An 8134-nucleotide genomic window follows, 5' to 3' on the forward strand; every position below is an offset into this window, starting at 1 on the left:
TAGAACCAAAAAACCCAATGCCTGTTTATTCTCGGTTAGAAATTGGGTTTGAAGTTTTAGATGTAGACGGGTTAACGGGCGAACCCATTTGTACGCAAACACTTAAACGGGAACCCTTTAGCGGGCCATGTAAGCTGACCTGGAAGCTGTTTGTTTTTCTTTTTTTTTGGCTTCGGGGTCGGGTTGTGTTCCGGGTGTTGACGGAAGCTAAACCAAAAACCCAAAAACCTAAAACAAAACGACCCCCCAGCTAAGATTTAAATTTTAAAAAGTACTCACAACCGCACTCGAGCGCTAACGGGGCCGGCTCGTTACTCTAAAGTAACACATGTTACATTTGGTATTCTAATCCCATTTAACAATCTCGTTTTAGTTTACTTGTTGCAGTTTTGTTCGTTGACAATGTTAGTTAGCCAAAATTGATCGGTTATTTGTTTTCTGTGATAAAATCTTGAAAATAATAGAGTTTTGAGAAAAATGGTTAACTGTTTGGTGAAATCAATAATATATGCCGGTTTCTAAGCGGCGCTTAGTGGTGGACCTGTTAGAAATCGGTTAAGCAGTTAGGTTGTGCATGTGTAGGTAACATCAGTTAAGTTTAGGCCAAGTTTTTTTTTTAGTATTTGATAACCTTATCTATCTATATCTACATTACATATTACACATATTATATGGAGAAAATGGTGATTATACCAATCCGAGGAGACGCCGCTAAATTTCACTGTAGGTTCAGGGAACGGTTATCGCGAGCGACAATAACCTGCAATTGCCATAAACATTATGGTGTAATTATAAACAATAACTAAACCGAAAATTTGAATTGAATTTAACGGTTATAGTGCAGCCATAAAAAACATATTCCACTAGCGACAAATCAAATGGATTACAGCATAGAAAACTTCATAAACATGAATTTAACATTTATAGTGCATTCATAAAAACATATTCGTGACAAACGAAATGAATAACAACATAAAAACTTCATAAACAAATTTAAGTAAAAGATAGTTCATTACTTTTATGTGGTTGTTTTATAGCAAATGGGCATGACTTAATCAACGTAACGAAACTGACAATTTGAATCGAGTTTAACGGTTATAGTGCAGTCATAAAAAACATATTCCAACAGTGACTAATCAAATGGAGTACAACATATATAACTTTTGAAGTTCTTGGGACCAAAGGAAGAAGAAAGGAAGCAGAATCGGGACATCAACTAGGGAGGGGTCTCATCACATATCTCAGCCCCATACTAGAGTACAACATCCATACACTTTGTTTTCTTGTTCAAGATCCATAACTCTTTTATTTTGTTCTTTAAAGTGAATTGTTTTGCAAATGAGTTGAAGATTGAATTGTGTATGATCATAATTGATTGTTGGATGATTTTGATTATGTTTTTGGTGATTAATATGATGTTTAATTTGAGTTATAGCTGCTGTCCTAAATTATGATTGGCTAAACTTCTTTGTTCTACCTAGGTTAGATGATTATTGTTCGGTTTTGATGAGTTGTGTGGATTGTTTGATTAATATGACTTGAATTGCTATTGAAAGTTTGGTTTAATGATGAATTAGGTTGTGTTTATTGGCTGCCATATTTTTGATATTATCTCATAATCTCATGCTTTGATTAATTGAAATGGTTTTGATTGATAGTTGCATGTTCAAGTATTCACTTTGTGTTTAGAGTTTGTTTGCGGTAGGTAAAATCGTAGGGTTTTGTTGAGATTGTTAACTGATATAATTCTGCGGGTGAGCACCTTCTTAGAGACCGAGAGGTGATAGGAAGTAAAGTCGTCTCATAGCTTTTGCTTGTTAGGATTAGGATTGCGCGAGAGCGGGTTCGGTTCTTGTCGGGTTTGGGTTCCCGAGCGATTAGTTCGTCAAGTTTATGTTAAATCAAATTGTTCCTCTATCCTTGGTTGCATATTATTCATTTCCATTAGGGTCATGTGTCGGTGAGTCCGAGAGGAGAGTTGACATTAGAACACTTTAGCATTCGTTTCCTGGTTTGTTCTTAAAATCAATTAAGTGTAAGTTAGGGTTTGTTGGTAAGACCGAGAGGTGATCTAGCTTTCTTGAGCGAACCTTAGTTGTGTCATCTTTAGATACCGATGTCGTGAGATCATTCAATCCATTAGCTTGTTAGATCGTCAATTTGATTCTTACCTAGGTAGACGTTTTCTCCATTGTAAGTTAAAGTCTCTAAATTAGGAAACTTTTGTCTGTAAGTTCCGTCAGTCCAGTTAAGTAAGTTAAGTTAATTAATTTAGTTAAAATAATCTAGGTCAAGTAGTTTAATTATCAAAAACCAATTAAAAAAATATTATTCTTAGAAAGGTCTTGTCTAGGGTTTAATGATCATAGGTGTCATCACGTGTCCTTGTGTTCGATACTCAGACTTATTAGGTCTATACTACTTGTGATCGGTACACTTGTCGGTTGTGTGTGGAGTTATTAGGAGTTTCCATTTTAAATTTAAAGCTTAGTTGTGAGTCCCGTAGAAAAAAATAATCATTAGACACACATCACTACCCAATATAAGATCACATCTTATCTGCACTAACAAAAAAACAGTTCATTGTTAGTTTGTTACCATGATGTTCGCGGCATGGGCATAACATCATGAAAAATAGTGCAATTTAAATATCAGATTGTTAACCCAGTGCCCAGGTCCGCACCATGACTAATATGTTGACATGTAAAAGTCAAGCCAAGAACTCCTAATATGATTTGATCATACTCCGAGACCGAAACATGTCCTCGAATGGAATCTTTAAAATGCCCTTCATTTTATGAATAATAAAGAGAATATATGCAAACAGATATAATGTCAGACTAACTATTTTTTAACCAACAGATGTTATTATACTTTATTACGCATGACAAACTAACCTAAAGCTAATTTCAAACTAACACACGACAAACTAATAGCAAACTAATTTCACTATTCCAACAAATGAATAGTAAAACCTTCAAACATTCTAACACAAATGGAAACTTATAGTCCTTAAGATAACTACTTCTAATGTTGATATCAACATAAGACAAAGGCAAATGCAAAGCTCGGGTCAATATAATGGATAACAAGCAATGCTATCAACACATAGAGGATAGAAATATATAAAGGTTAGGCTTATTCATAAATCAATTTTTGTATATTACATAATACGAAATAATAACAGTATTACATACATGCAGTACTTGGTATTACACAATATTACACATATGCAATACTCGGTATTGAACATATGTTATATCGGGTATTGAACATATACAACAATGTGATACTGCATATCGTAATATTTATTTTTTTATTACATAAATGTAATATTAACAGTATTACATATATGCAATACTATGTATTCCATATTATTGCTCATTTGTTATACTTATGTATCTCCTAAATTGTTCATGGCTAATCAATTAAACCATCAAATCAATACATAAAGCAAACAAATTATGGTTTTTCCTTTAGTAATAACTATTTTTGACCTAGAATCGCCTTGTTTTGGCTATTTTTTTTTACCTAGAATCACCTAATTTAGGTTGTTTATGACATATAATCGCCAAATTCTGCAATTACAGAGTAATTATTGATTGTAGAATGTGTAGATAGAGCAATATAATCAGTTTTATGGGACAACAATGAAAATCACTAACACACATGATAAAGGAAGATAAAAGTTAGAATTCAAAAGTACATTCAAATGTCATGTATAATGGTTGAAATCAATGATAAAGAGACACGATATACAATATATTTGATGATTAAGGGTTCTTAATCATCAAGTTGTAATGATTCACGATTTGCAGGTGTTTGGAGAGAGTCCATCAAACATAGGAAAGTCGTAGAGGGGAAGGCCGTACAAAGGAAAGAAGCCATCAGAAGTGTATATATGTATTTGGGGTAATTTTACAAAAATAACCCTATACTTAAGAGTTCTTTAGTTCTCTCCCTAACAATGAGTTCTCTCTTGATCCTTTCCATATATATATATATATATATATATATATATATATATATATATATATATATATATATATATATATAGAGAGAGTAAGGCCCCGAGCCCGGTGCGCTACTTTGGCATGGATTTACTTATAAAAACAGTTCTAAAGATCAGAGTGAATTAAAACTTTCCCGAAAATATAAGACATCAACCATTTGTTACATATGTCTTAAATTTAAAAAACATTCAAACATGTATTTTAAGTTCAAACATCACAAAATATCATAACTTTGAATGTTCAGATGCCAGTTTCTTTATTCTTTTGTCATATATGTGTGATCCTCTAGCCAACTAACTCACTCTATTTATCTGCGTGCATACTAAAAGTTATCATACATTACATTCACATATATATGTATCTGAGGACGCATTTTCATACTTACCATACTTACCTTTAATTCTTACATACATACATACATACATACATACATACATACATACATACATACATACATAAATACATACATACACACACATACATTCTTTAACGCTTTACTACTTACATTCTTTCATACTTTCATTCTTTCTTGTTTTAGCTTACTAATACATACATTATTATCTCAACATTTGAAAGAGCCTTTCGCCCTAAAACCACATAGATATTATTAGGGTCCGCTACCCTCTCCTTTCACAGATATTATTAGAGTCTGCCACCCTGCTTATACATATATTATTAGGGTCTGCCACTCTCCTTTCACATATATTATTAGGGCCTGTCACCTTTCTTTCACATATATTATTACGGTCTGTCACCTTACTTACACATATATTATTAGGGTCTGCCACCCTCTTAACCGTACCACCATACAACTATACAAATATCCTCTTAGATATTATAAGGGTCTGGTCCCTGCTTTCTATGCAACCATACATACATTTCTTATTATACATATATCTACCTACATACTCCTAACCTTTGCTACATTCAGACATCGTTCATATATCATTCATAAGTCATTCATATTGCATACACTTACCACTTAAGGTAAGTGTATTGACTAATCACATAGGAGTATGCACATAGCCACGTAAAAAAAAAGAAATGGGCTAGAAAAACTCATATGGATCCTATTTCACTTGGAGTTAACTGTAGCACCTCTCCTTAGCTGCGCACGGCTAACTGTTTAACAATATTAAACATCTCTTATCTACTCTTAACCGGATCATATTTCTAGGTTAGTGAACTACTTTAACTTAGTCAATGGGATACTGTTTCCATTACAGACGGGGTCCGGGAGTAGGGCCTTTGGTAGCAAGGTCCTTGGGGTGGCAACCCCTAGCAGGATCCAAGGGACATTGCCCCTGGCTGGGGTTAATCGAATCGAGTTTTTGGAAAAGCATCCGAATCGAGTTTCCACAAACCAATCGAATCGAGTTTATGAAAACCAATCGAATTGAGTTTTTGTAAAACCAATCGAATTGGGTTTCACGAAACCAATCGAATCGAGTTTCACTAAACCAATCGAATTGAGTTTCTTGAAAACCAATTGAATCGAGTTTCACTAAAGCAACAACAGTAGTAGTAGTAGCAGCAACAACAACAACAACAGCAACAGCAACAGCAACAGCAACAGCAACAGCAACAGCAACAGCAACAGCAACAGCAACAACAACATCAACAAGAACAAGAACAAGAACAAGAACAAGAACAACAGCAACAGCAACAGCAACAGCAACAACAACAGCAACAGCAATAGCAACAGCAACAGCAACAGCAACAGCAGCAACAACAACAACAACAACAACAACAACGACGCCGACGACGACAACGACAACGAATACGACAACGACGACAACAACAAGATAAAATCATATGTAGCCTTAACAACTAAATAATATATTTGGATGCCATGTTGCATGTTGTTAATATTAGAGAATCTTAAGTGTGAAGAACTCTTCACTAGTAAGAAAAGTTTTGAGTATATATATATATATATATATATATATATATATATATATATATAGACTTCACATACGGAAGTTTTAGAAACAAAAGAAAACAATCCTCAAGTGGCTAAATGAATACATGTGGGTCTAATATTTGGAGCAAGAAAACCTAGGTGTTGTAGTATATATTTGGACGCAGTTTCGATCATAATAACTAATGAGGCATCGAGTTACCAACACCTTACATAGATTCGTAACTAAATCATGTTATTTTTATAATGTGTTATACATGTTAATTTAGTATGAAAATACATGATTATATCAAGTATGATTTATGATTTAACGGCTCTAAATATGTGAATGGTTGGCTTAAAAAGGGGTATAATCTTACAACAAAATGAGGGTAAGCCACTGATAAAAGAAGGGTTACAAGTAATGAGAGTTTCCGATGTTGAAACTCCAAATACTATGATTGGATTTCGGGCGTTGAAATCCTAAGGAGTTAAGGTGTTAAACTCTGAATGAAATAAAATTAGGGAGCTAAAATTTCTCATGGATTGAAATAAGTGTGCAAGGAATTCAGGGTGCTTAAATCCAAAGGAATTTGGGTGTTAAATTCAAATTAAAATTAAAAAATTATATTTGAAATCAAGAGGTGTGCTTACCTAGCGAAAGCTAATAAAATATGTTTTTAAAATGTTTTTAGGGAAAGCACCCTTAGAAGGTTAAAACTTTGTGGACGTGGCTAGATTGGTGAATGAACCATATTCGTGTTTAAAAGTTTGTATAATAAAATTAGTTGTTAATGAATATGTTTTATTCTTGAGAAACCATGTTTGATCGATTATGATCACGGATCTAGTCTTCGATATGAATTACGATTAGGATTACGTTAACTGTGTGTAGTGTGTGTGTTGAGAGAGTAATTGGGCATAGTAACGAGGCTAATTCAATAATAATAATCACCGTTATAAATCATAATAAGATACATTGTATATATAGATGACGATCTTATCCGCTATACAAGCCATATCGAATGTGGTCTCATAAGTTAACATACTTTAGTCACATTCGTTCTTTTAACGAATATAATGATACGTTATCTTATTCGTTAACATTGACTAACAAATGAGTGCGACTAACAGGCGGAGACACATTCGTTATTAGCTACTCTAACAATTTTTTCTTATACATTAGCGAATGAGCCTGTAATACTACCAAAATACCCCTAGACTTCATACTATTAACCAAATACATTAAACAAAGCCCGAGACGCTAAAACGTGTATCAACAAACTCCCCCTCGTCTCGAGCTCTTTGTCTTTATTTTATAAACCAGCTGGATTTCCAATCTGCACAACTATGAATCCCAAACACATGACAAACACGAACAATGCTTTGGAACTACATAGCTAGCTCGTAATCTCTAACTTCTGCCCATATGATTTGATTCTTTAATAACGCATTGTTTTCAGATTTTTAGATAAGTTCACCAGCCACATAGGGTGGATCACCCTAATAAAATCCATCTTTAAGCCTGATCCCAAGACTATCACAACTTCACTGATCTTGTTATTGTAGTACTACATAGTGAAATTCTTATAAAGACTATGTGGAAATGTCTTTACATGTAACACCCCGGCTAAAGAGAGATACGCCCGAGTGTGACATACAGATTGTTCAAAACACATGTGACACTATTCAGTGACAATATTATCATTATTTCATTAATGATTCAAATAACAAGTTGTTTTGCAAATAAGAAAGTTACAAGGAAATGAAACATATCAAACACTTTATTAATAATCCTAAGTCTAGTGTCTTCTCTTGTTTCATCCTGTAATAAGCATACCTGTAAAATATGTATAAAATAATGTTAACTAATTTAATAGTTGGTGAGTTCACACAGTTTGATATAATACCTTAAAACCATGCAATTCCATCAAAATTTGTGAAAAGCAAATAAGGTCCTTTCCCGATTGTAACAACCAACGTACTTGGATAATGAGGCCCTTTTCCACTCATAGCAACAAGGTCCTGAGTGCAAGGGGGGGGGGAGTATGATCATAATTTCTTATGAAATCCATGTGCAAGTAATTTTGAGCAACTAACAAGTAAACACACAAGTCCATGTAGCGAATTATAGTTTGTAAGCGAAATCGTAAATAATTGAGTTTTGTAGGATACATATGTTACCCCCAAAAGTAATAAAAAACATTAAAAAGGGCGTGTG

The sequence above is a fragment of the Bidens hawaiensis genome, unplaced genomic scaffold, assembly GCF_021521415.1.
Source record: "Bidens hawaiensis isolate Kalapana, Puna unplaced genomic scaffold, B.hawaiensis_p1.1 tig00008123_1, whole genome shotgun sequence".
NCBI classification, from domain to species: Eukaryota; Viridiplantae; Streptophyta; class Magnoliopsida; order Asterales; family Asteraceae; genus Bidens; species Bidens hawaiensis.